Here is a 12620-nt window from a genome sequence, read left to right on the forward strand (position 1 = left end):
GTTGATGTGCAATAACGCGAAGCATTATGGAAGGCTCAGCTGCTATTATCTTCAATACCTGTTCCTCTAGGTCTGGAACCCGAGCACTTTAGATTGTCCACTATCTGCGTCAATTCCTGGAGCCAACCGTCCAGTGTCTCTCGCCCTTTTCTTTTAGAAGAAAGAGGCATTTAGTAACAGTTGAGGTTGTTTATTAAATTTAACAATTATTATTATTTGACGAAAATGCCGGTTAGACGAAAATTAACCGTAACAGGACTGTGCGTTTGATTTACAATGCGTAAAATGTTACGTACTTAAAAAACTTACTAAACCTCACCGAAAAAAAAAGATTGTAGGTAGTGTGCCTTGTACTACTGTAGGTAGTGGTGGTAGGGAAAGTATATCTAAAAATTGCTTTCTTTATTTAAAATTTCACCGCACGCCACTGAAAATAAGCGATATATGAATGTTTTTGACCTAAAGGTGATTTATATTGGATCAGTCATAGGTGTCTTTCATTATTTAATTGTAGTCTGTGTGTATACGTGTAGGAATGTTTTGGCGACCTTTGACATCCATTTTTCTAACTCATGGAATTATCATGGAAACTCATAGGAAGTTTATTAATAAATATAATAAGAGAATAATTTTTTTTGCTTACTAAATCATTAAAGGTCATTTATGAACGCTGGCGCGTTTTCCCAAATTAATAGTGGGTTTTTATAATACGTAATGTATTCGTTAAGATTGTAAGCTGAATGAGTAGCTAATTATGTTGCTACCAAACAAGTTTGGACAGAGAACTAATTTCTCGGAAATTATAGGTAAAAACAAAAACATAAAAATATACACATTTCTAGGTCGTCAATATGATTGTAAGCTATATGGGTTTTGAATAAATTTTCTAGTAAAATTTTCGTAAGTACGAAGTACATGCGATTCAGTTTAAATTATATACCTAATAAAAGCCCAGACTTATAAAAAAAACAACGCGATAATATGGAAAAAACGGTAAGGCAAGAGTATAACACCCAGACATTAATGGATATTCACAAATGCCGATTTGTTCGGGCGCAACATTTGTTTTTATCGATGAACAATTCATGACTGAAAAATAGGTGGCAGCATCCAAACGTACTTACAAAGTAGGCCCGATCGATATATTCACAAATATTAGACTTAATCCGACGACAAACTTGCCTATTAGCTTGCCATAGGTCAGTGGTCGGCAAACTTATTAGCCAAAGAGCCAAATATAAACATCACAACAAAAAAAAATTGAGAGCCAAATATGCTTGTTAACTAAACTTTTATTACCCTAAATAAGTAGTACACTAAATAAAACTAAATAAAACTAAATTAATTTCATACTTAATAAATATTTATTAATGCGAACAATGTGCTTGCATTTCCTTGGAAAGTTTGAGTTAGTCAGGTTTATATGTTGTTATTTTTAAGTTTAGGCATGATTCCAAGTTCTCATCAATAAGACGACTTCTCAGTTTACGCTTGATAATGTTCATGCTTGAAACAGATTGTTCGCATATATATGTAGAACAGAAAAGGGAAAGAACAGCAAATGCGAACTTTTTCAGCTGATCGTAAGACTCATGAAAACTGAAATGATCATGTCTTCCTTCTCCAGGTCATTCAAAGCAACCCACTTGCGCTGTGAACTAGGATCACATTTTTTTCTTCTCCAATATCTCCAATTCAACGCAAAGACGTTCGAATATTTAGAATATTAATTCCATGCAATTATATTGAATATTTAAAGCACCATATGTCCTTGTTTTTAAATCTAGTAATTGCATTTCAAAGCTACCAATGTCAATTTCAAAAGGAGAAAATTTTAACACGGTTTTCGTACCATTTAGAGGATTTTTGAGAAATGCTGATGTTGCTCTGCTTAAACTATCATACACAGGGTGATTCAAAATTGGCGTCCTTCCTTTGGAGGTGTTGTCTGGGGCTGTCTTGGGAGTACAGGAAAAATAGTAAAAAAATTAAACGATATTAAAAAGTCAGATATTTGCAAAAAACTAGATCAGAAGAATGTCAACAATGTTTTTCAATGTAATCTGCCTAATTAGCATTACGTAATCAGCTGAAATAATCTCTAATACCTGTTCCTCTAGGTCTGGAAACCGAGCACATTTAGATTGTCCACAATCTGCGTCCATTTCGGGCCACTCGTCTAGTGTGTAGCCCTTTGCAGGTGTAAGTTCTTACAGCTTCTGCTATGTTACTGTGGCATTTTCCCATAACTAATCGAATATTCGCCAATTCGCGGTTGGTGTAGATTTTGTAAAAGGCGCTTCAAAATAAGCCACAGTTTAACAAATGCTTGTTATCATTAATAAAGGCTGTATATCTGTAACTATCTGTTAATGACAAAAAATCATTGCCTCTTTTACTTTTCGTAAAAAAATTGTAGAAGAGTACTTTTTGAATATGAAAATGTTTAGTAATTCGAAGTAAATTTGGTAATTTTTCTCTTCAAATGGTTAAGTATTCCTATAGGCGACTAATCAACATTTTCAAAATAATACTTAATAACGAAGTTGAAATTCAAACTTCAACTATTAATATCTTCTTGAAATTTTAGAAAAAATATTTTCAATATTTTTTGCATACTCTCTAAGTGGGGCGAGGGATTCGATAAAAACATCGATCTTTTGCAAACATCGATATAATTCGTTCGATTCATCGTAACATCGATGTTTTATCGATGTTAGATCCTGAAATGAAAACATTTGATGTTGACACTAAATAGAAACATTTTCTGCGAACTCTTTGATAGTGCCGATACAAAAAAACCTCTTTTTGCAGTCAATTGACCGAAAAATGTGGCAACTATAAGTTGAATAAATTTAGTCGATTATTTAATGTCAGAGTGGTAGTAAAATAAAATTATTTAAGTTCAAGTTAATCAATTTGAAATTTGTATGCAACGGCAAACTATCAGAACATCGACTTCTGATGTTCTGACTTCGATGTTTCCCTAACATCGATATTACCTGTCGATGTCAACATCGATGGCTACCATTGATGTCTCATCCCTAAGTGGACAGCTACATACCCTTAAAAGAAATGACGCCAATTTTGAATCACCTATGCTGGTTTAAACTATCATATATAATAATTGCTCTATTAACCATTTTTAAATTTTTTAACCATTTAAAACTTTATGAGCGGTTTTTTTAAGTTTGAAAGTTTGACTTTTAGATAAGTAAATAAGCCTGTAAAGCGGGATTTGAGAGTGGGGAAAAACTCGGAAATATATAAAAATAGGACTCCGATTTTTAGAATTGTTTTTCATATTAGCAAGGATAATTGCCCAAATTGATTTATTGATTTTTAATTTTCCATTAATTTACGGAAATGTTGCAATATTTGATTGCCTGACGTGCAGTTGAAAAACTGTCGCAACATAATCATGAGAAATATGACTTCTCACTAGAAAAATTCCGTTAATAAAGGCGATTTGTCAGCTTAGAAGTAACACAATACATAGTTGCGGCAGCCATTTTGAGTTCATAACCTTTCAACAAAGAAAAACGCTCGGACACGTCAATTTTGTTTTAACGGAGCAATTGGCCAGGGTGAAATCCACCCTAAAATCTTAAATGGAAGGGGGGTGGAGTGACCCCTTGTTTGGAAGATCTTTTAATTCCCAAAACCAAAACGATTTCTAAGCATCTAAGACTTTATTTTGCAGACCGTTATTTCTTGTCGTTTAAGGAACATGCTTGATTTCAACAGATTGATTCATGAAAGGAAAATGTGCGTTTTCTGGCCAAAGAAAAACGCAAGGTGATTTCCAAGCTTCTAAAACTTCATATTTATTCGATCTGAGACGTTTACTTAATAGTATTTGCGGTCATTTCCTTTCGTGTAATGTTCGTGTGATTTAAAATTGCCGTCATTCGTTTTAAGAGGTGATAGAAGCTCCCTTGGGAGTACAAGAAAAATATATACATTTTTTTTTCGAAAATTTCTAGAAGATACTAACAGTTGAAGATCGAATTTCAACTTTGTTATTAAGCATTATTTTGAAATGGCTCCACGTTTAATTGGTAGCATATTGGAATACTTAAGCATTCAAAAAGAAAAATTACGATCTTTGCTTCAAATTTCGAAAATTTTTGATAATTTTTGATATCAAAAAAGTTCTCTTCTACAATTTTTTGATGAAAAGACACAGCGGCAATGATGTTTTTTGTCATTAATAGATAGTTACAGGTGGATAGCCCTTGTCAATAATAACAATAATTTGTCAAACTGTGACTTACTTTAAATTCCCTTTCACGAATTTACGGATATGCGATTAGTTCAAGGGAAATGCTACAGTAACATAGCAGAATCTGGAAGAACTCACGCCAACAAAGGGCGAGGAGAGTGGATCCAGGAAGGTAGTGGACGACAATAGATGTTCGCTTCCAGACACAGAGGAACAAGTATTGGACATAATCGAATAAGGGCCTTCCAGGGGTACTCAGAGCACAATAACTGACACTTTCTCAAGCACCAAATAAATACCGAGGAGGGGATACGTTCCTACCACGTTTGTACGATATACACAGTACAAGGAGCAGACCAGTAATAATTAAGAACCCACAGGTATTCGCGCAATGTTAATTAGGCAGATTACCTTGAAAAACATTGCTGCCGTATTTCTGATATAGTTTTTTGCAAATTTCTCAGTTTTTAATAACAATTAATTTATTTTACTATTTTTTCTGTACTCCTACAACAGCGCCACCCAACACCTCCAGAGGAATGACGCCAATTTTGACTCACCCTGTATAGCCATTGTGGAAAACACCACAACAAAGACCATAATAGCACTAATGCACACAGTATGAATATTAATCTTCATTTGATTTAGGTCGGGACAAACATGAAGTACCAACTAACTTGGTGTGGTAAACTTGAAATAAATCTTAACCGAAATTTTATGGCCACTTATGCCGACTATTCTTGTAAAATAAGACGTATTATCATTTCTGCTATGATCAGCATGATTTAACTATAAAAGAAGCCAGAGCAGAAACGATAATCCAGTCATTAGGTTACCAGTCATAAGAAGTCAGTCTCAGATAATCGACAGTCAATCTTAGTCAGTCTTAAGATATACGAGTCATAAGTCATAGTGAAGGTTCGGTTGCAACCAAAATCTGTTGTTTGTATTAATTTGAAAATAAGACGTTTTTAAAAAGCAAACTTTCAAATTAATCAATAAAACTCCGAGCAAAACAAAATCGTGTTTATGTCGCCAGAAGGTGTTTGGGTTAGATGTTCATACATTTTAAATAAACAAGTAATCGAAATGATATCCAAATGAACAATTTTGGCTGAAATTCAATAAAATGTATTGTTACAATTCGAATTATTTTTCAATTTAATTAATTAATAAGTAAAGTAATCGTGAAGCATTTTTGAAGAGCTTTAAAACAAAATATGACAAGTACGAGGTTGCCGTTTAAAATTTAAATTTGGGGTCGCTAGAGGCTAGAGGATCAGTGAAGGCAGTTTAGTTGATAAATAAATTTGCTACCCTTCCTTGTAATAGAAAAGTTTTCGAATTTATCTTTTTTGTTCTTGGCATATTGCAATTGCAAGTTTTCAATTTGTCACCCTAAATAAGCAATTATTTAACTGTATAAAACATTCATGTGGTAATTCAAGCCATATCTAAGCTAACTTTGCTAAAAAGAAAGCGAGTAATACTCTCGAGTTAATTAGGAAAATTAAGCAACTTAAAAGTTCTGGTTATGTCATATTAGATTACAAGTTCAATACACCACGTATTGTTAACTGTTCGTAGAAATTTGTTCATACTTGTATACTATGCATCATTTGATGTAAAACTATTTCATATATTTTCATTAGATTGGAGTAAAGTAGGTTTCTGGAAAGTATCACATCACAGAAGAAAGGTTTGCGTTCTTATATCAAGTTTATTCAGCTGCGGTTAGGCAAGGTTTTCAATATTTACTTCGTCTAACATTGAACCACTTTCCGCTTGAGAAAACTTGTACACATACACTGCTGGTCAAAATTATGTATGAATACGGAAGGAAAAGTGTAAGTAGGTGTACTTGGGAATAGCTTTTCATTTTGTTTTATTTAGAACTGGGTTCCATTCATGCTTCAGGTACCTTTATTGCATTTTACGGCGTGATTGATGACGACCAGTATGCGTATTATGGTAAGTCCATATAGATGGTTTATTCGCCACAGCTTATCACCCTGCATCTTTTCAAAGTAATTCACATTTATACTACGTTCCTTTTTTAAACATGAAGGGTATTAGCTACAGCAAGAAGAATGGAAGAAATCATTCCCTAATGTGGTTTTACCATGTATATTTTCGAAAAACTATGTAGGTAACCGTCCTATTTTCTGTCAATTCTAACAAATTTGGCAATTTTATGGCAGTGTACAAAATTAATACAGAAATCGGAGCATACATTACCTCCACATTTTTAATGGAATGCTCTCAAATTTAGTCAATTTATGAATTTTACTATACAGGATGATTCAAAATTGGCGTCATTCCTTTTAAGGGGTAATAGGAGCTCACTTGGAAGTTACGAAAAAAATATTGAATTTTTTTTTCGATAATTTCTAGAAGATATTAACAGTTGAAAATATAATTTCAACTTTGTTATTAAGCATTATTTTGAAATTGTTTTACGTTTAATTGGAAGCATATTGGAATAATTAAGCATTCATAAAGAAAAATTACGATCTTTGCATCAAATTACAAAAATTTTTGATATTAAAAAAGTTTTCTTCTACAATTTTTTGATGTAAAGTCAAAACGGCAATGATGTTTTTTGTCATTAACAGATAGTTACAGGTGGGTAGCCCTTGTCAATAATACCAATAATTTATCAAACTGTGACTTACTTTGAATTCCTTTCACGAATTTGCGGATATCCGATTAATTTATGGGAAATGCTACAGTAACATAGCAGAAGCTGAAAGAACTCACGCCAATTAATGTATGATATACTGAGCTGAGATTGTCGGTATCCGATCTGAAATTCACAACATTGTTATGTTTTTTAATCTGTATCATTTCATGGACTCTTATTATAATTACTCTATCACTTATTATAGTTACTCTGGTTAATCAGCATTTTTGTGTTATCAAAATCAAAATTATGCAACTTCTGTTGTGCATGCTGTGCTAATGCTCTACCATAGCAGAAGCTGAAAGAACTCACGCCAACAAACGGCGATGAGAGTGGTTCCAGGAAGATAGTGGACGACAATAGATGTTCGGTTCCAGACACAGAGGAACAGGTATTGGACATAATTGCAGAAGAGACTTTAAGGGGCACTCAGAACATTGCACAGCAACTCACACTTTCCCAGGCACCAAATAAATACCGGCTACATTCCTACCACGTATGTAAGATCACATTAAACCAATGGATTACTGAACACCGGTATGAATTGAGCATTTAATGAGAGTTAATTAACCGAATACGAGAAGCTGCTCGAGTGGAGTGCATAATAAGGTGATTACACAGGCACTTGTTTGGAGTTACAGACTCAAATGCATAGATAAATACTGATGATAGATAACCTTTAACAGATGGTTTTGGATCAGATTTAGTCACTCATTTGCCCCAAAAAGGAGACAGCACTGACCGCAAGGTGACACCGCTATCCTAACCTCAAAGTATGTTATTGTCTCTTTTATTTTCTTTGCTCTGTGTTTATCCATGGTTACCGGAGTTTATTTAAGGTTTTCTCGCCAGCTGTAAGCCACTTATAGAGTGATACTATATAACAACACCACGTATAAGACATTGAATATTTGAACACAATTATTATATCAGACTATGAAGGCTTTCACGGCCGGTCAAATCACATTTAGAAATGTTTTCCGGGCTTTGAAGCCGTGGTCCATGGGATTTTTTTCCTGACGTTTCGTCTACAACTGCGTTGGACATTATTAAAGGCGACGAGGCAGTGGGCAAAGTGATTTCCCGTGCTTCCCGATTAAGACCGACAATTATTATATTTAGAAACATACACATATGGTTTGCCAGAGTCCAGTCTCCCCCAGAGCTCTAAGCGTGCGCAGTCGGAAAAAAAACTTGGACACGTCTATTCTACACTTTGGAAGATAAAAGGTATCAGTGAGAGTATCTTGAGGTCATCGACTTAATAAGGAACGTAAGTTTACTAAGTATGATCGGACAATTTATAGAGTCACAAATCGAACCCCACAAGATACGAAGTTCAACCAGTATACGTCGATCCTGAAGCGATGCGAACAAATGATTCCGAAGAAGTTCAGAATGAGAGTACCCAATAGGTGTATAAATCCCATGTATGCGGTAACTTAAGTATTTTACAAATCGTCTCTGTACGGCTTCGAGGGCGTTAATGTGGTTAGCCGAGAACGGAGACCATACTATAGATACACAGTCAAGCTTGGATCTAGCGATGCTATTAGACAATATTTTCAGCGTACGAGTGGAAGTAAGTCTGTAACCGAAGGGCTAACAAATTGAAGCATCCTTCGCTGAGCCAGTTAATTGAGCTATACGAAAAGCAAAACTCAATTTCTGATCAAACAGAACACCCAAATCTTTGGCAAATGGCTCTTGTGACTCTAGGTAACGGGGAGACACCAAACTTATATATATGTTGGACCATATCACGCCTCAAGAAGTAAGACATGACTCTACATTTGGATACATTAAGGGAACTACCACACCATGCAGTTATATCATCAAGCGACCGCTGAATACGAAAACAGTAATCATGAGAGGGTAGTCTGCATAGCTTCACATCGTCCACATATAAAGGGCATTAACATAAACAGTGCCATTCATGAACAAGTTGAACAACAAAGTACCCAAAACATTGCTCTGTGGCACACCCTACGTTGCCACAAAGGGCAGCGAGGTCTGATCGCAACAGTAGGATCGAATGAACATGTCAGTGTAATACGATGTCAATATTGACAACACATGATATGAGAGCACCATGATCCAACAGATCAAACACTTCGGAAAAATCCGTATACAGGGTTACTCAAAATTATCGTCATTCCTCTGGAGGCGTTGTCTGGCGCTGTTATAGGAGTACAGGAAAAATAGTAAAATAAATTAATTGTTATTAAAAACTGAGAAATTAGCAAAAAGCTATATCAGAAATACGGCAGCAATGGTTTTCAAGGTAATCTGCCTAATTAATATTGCGCAAATACCTCTGGGTTCGTAATTATTTAAAACTCCGGTAACCATGGAATTATACAGACTGACTATAAGATAGAAAAGGATAAACGGTAAATTCAATAAAATTTTTGACGAAATGTCAACCTGTTCTCATAACCTCAACCCTCAAACCATACAAGACCAAACATTTGAATGGTTAACTCCAAACAAGCTAGTGCCTGTGTAATTTCCTTATTATCCACTCTTATCAAGCAGCTTCTCGTATTCAGTTAATTAACTCCTGATCCATTTGTATCTGCTTGTGCTGTGTGTATCGTACAAAGGTGGTAGGAACGTAGCGCTTCCCCGGTATTTATTTGGTGCTTGGGAAAGTGTCAATTATTGTGCTTTGAGTGCTCCTGGAAGGCCATGATTCGGTTATGTCCAATACGTGTTCCCGTGTGCCTGAAACCCGAACATTTATCGTCCACTATTTTCCTGGAACCACTCTCCTCGCCGTTTGTGGCCTTGAGTTCTTTCAGCTTCTGCTATGGTAGAGCATTAGCACAGCATGCACAACAGAAGTTGCATAATTTTGATTTTGATAACACAAAAATGCCTATTAACCAGAGTAATTATAATAAGAGAAGAGTCCATGAAATGATGTAGATTAAAAAACATAACAATGTTATGAATTTCAGATCGGATACCGACAATCTCAGCTCAGTATATCATACATTAATTAAATGAAATAAACATAAAATGTTAACTACCACCCGGTATATTGAAGAATTTTGCAAACTAAAAATAATATCCTCAGAATGCAAAGAAAAATAGCTGAAAGTAAAATAAATCAATATAAAGAGTATTTTATTAGTTTTGTGTCCGATAATGAACAAAATTAATACTCCAAATGCATGCCAAGGCTTAAAGCAGCAACAACGCTTCACATAAAAACTGATGATGGTGGAAAAGTACACCGAAACGTATTTACATTGATAAATAGAGACAATAAATGACTGAAACCCAGGAATGAATTTGATTTGGAATTTATAATAATCTCAAAGCATTTAGAAAAATTATAAGTAACTGACACCTGTCTATAATTCTGCAATACATCAATATACAATTCTGACATCAATGCGGGCGAGATAATCATACAGCCTAGGAAGGTCAGTACGGCAGAAATTATAAAACACATTGTTTTCAGCAACACCCTTCGACCACCACATTATTAGTAGATAATGCCACAATATCATACTCAGAGCTGAAAGTCGATGAAAATAATTCAGTTGTTTTGCCTCAAAGAACTCTAACGTTCTGATAATATAAAGACATTCGATTAACCATTGACCTCGAATGAGAAGCAAATCCCTCGTCAGCGCCACTGAGTTTTTAATAATTACGAAGGAACAGGTATTTACGTAATGCTAATTAGGCAGATTATCTTGAAAAACATTGCTGCCATMCAGTTTTTTGCAAATATCTCAGTTTTTWATTATYAAATTMGTTTTTTTACTACTTTTCYTGTACTCCCAAAACACCCCCCGACAACACCTCCAGAGGAATGACGCCAACTTTGAATCACCCTGTATAATGTCRAATATTATAATTATATATTCAAACAAATGACGAGTAACAATTTGGGATTATGCTAAACGTCAACAAAGTTGTTTTAAACGTTCTTAATAACCTGTTCAGAAATTTGTCGAATTTCATGTTTTATTTCCATTTTTAATGTGTTCAGGTCTAATAGATTGTTTTTTTCATTCTTTCCTTCACATAGCTCAACAAAAATAAGACTCGGAGAGTAAAATCTGGTGCGTAAGCTGGTCATTTTATTTCGCCTATTTTAAGTATGCATCTTTATTAGAAATGCTTGTTTCGTATTCTCGTACCGGTACCCTCTCGTTATACATATAATTCATACGTTTAGCTTTTGTTGGTCTGTGTACGGGTACTGTGTGGCGTCGTGTACTCAGTCAGCACTCCCTTTCAACTAATAATTTTTATTGGTCCAATGGAAATACCCAATTTTGTCAGTTCACCGACAGAGATTGTTCCATTAAGAGACATTTATTTCTCTTGTAATATTTCACCAGAAATTTCCGTCGTGCTTGCAGATTTTTTGCTTAATTTCATAAGACTGAAGCCGTCTGTCTAAATTTTTATCATTTAATTCGTTAACAAACTATAAAAAAAAGATAATATTTATGTTTATGAAGAATGATTTATGCTAGATATGTTGAATCAGACCCACTTGACTATTGTTGGACTGAGGTTTGCCTTTATACATCGAGATGACATTTAGGATGATATAGTTTCATCACATATTTTAGGTCGGCCGCATTTGGGTTTATTACACACAGGTCAAAATTTAATCTTTAAAACTCACTTAATATAGAAGTAGGCATTGGCGTTCGCGCTTAAGGAACATTATTAAAAAGTTCTCATGCTTCAACTGTATATTCTTCTATGCCTCTACTTTCTCGGAATTGTATTTTAAATTAACATTTCAACAATATAACTAATTTTTTGGCAATAAATGTCGCTGAAATTCCTAGGTGAAAAGTAACAATTTTCGATATTTTTTGCAGTTGCTTGTCGGAAAACTAGGCTTAGTTCAAGCTAAAATATTTATACATTAGAGATCACTTACCAGCTTCCTGCAAGCTGGGTCACCATTTTCATTTTCTACCATTCATCCTACAGAAGTTCACAGCAATTTTACAAACTACCGCACTTGCCATAAAATCCACAATGACTCTATATTTTCCATCTAAGAACGCGATTCACGCGACACAAAGGATCATCGATCGTCGATCGATCGATTTCGTCCTCAATCGGTAGCAAACTTAACATTCAAACACCTTTTCGACAAAAAATACACTGAGTTATGATATCTTATTTTGTCAACTTGTCAGCATTTAATGAATATATATATATTACAACGGGCCGGTAATAGCCGGCAGTTGTACCTTGAAGATGTAAATCGATAGAAAAATTGTTTTAAAAACTCCCTTTCCAAGGAAGCCATTTTAAATGGCGCAGTCGGTAGGATTTGTCAACGAAGAGCATCGTAAAAAATGATTCAAAACGGTCGTCGTGTGAGCTTCAAAAACGATCGTTGTACAAGCATTTTCAAAACGGTCGTCCTGCATCGTGCATGATCAATTCCGTTCGTTTCAACAATTTGTGACGAATCCGAACACTACATTGATTGGCAGCAACTCACCTCTCATGAAAGCCAGGGAAGAGACAAGCATCGCCGTTCCTATTGAACCCTAGCAACAAAGGATGAAAACAGGAACCACAGAAATGAAAACAACATTAGTACTTTTTTGTTTGAAGAAGAAGCAAATACATTCTTTTGCTCAACATAATTTTTAGCTTTAATTGTTTAATTTTACTTTAAATTTAATAAAAACAATGGTACTTACACCGTAATTT

This window comes from Dendroctonus ponderosae, unplaced genomic scaffold (genome assembly GCF_020466585.1).
Source record: "Dendroctonus ponderosae isolate FM_Combo_2020 unplaced genomic scaffold, Dpon_F_20191213v2 Dpon_F_20191213_4, whole genome shotgun sequence".
Taxonomy (NCBI): Eukaryota; Metazoa; Arthropoda; class Insecta; order Coleoptera; family Curculionidae; genus Dendroctonus; species Dendroctonus ponderosae.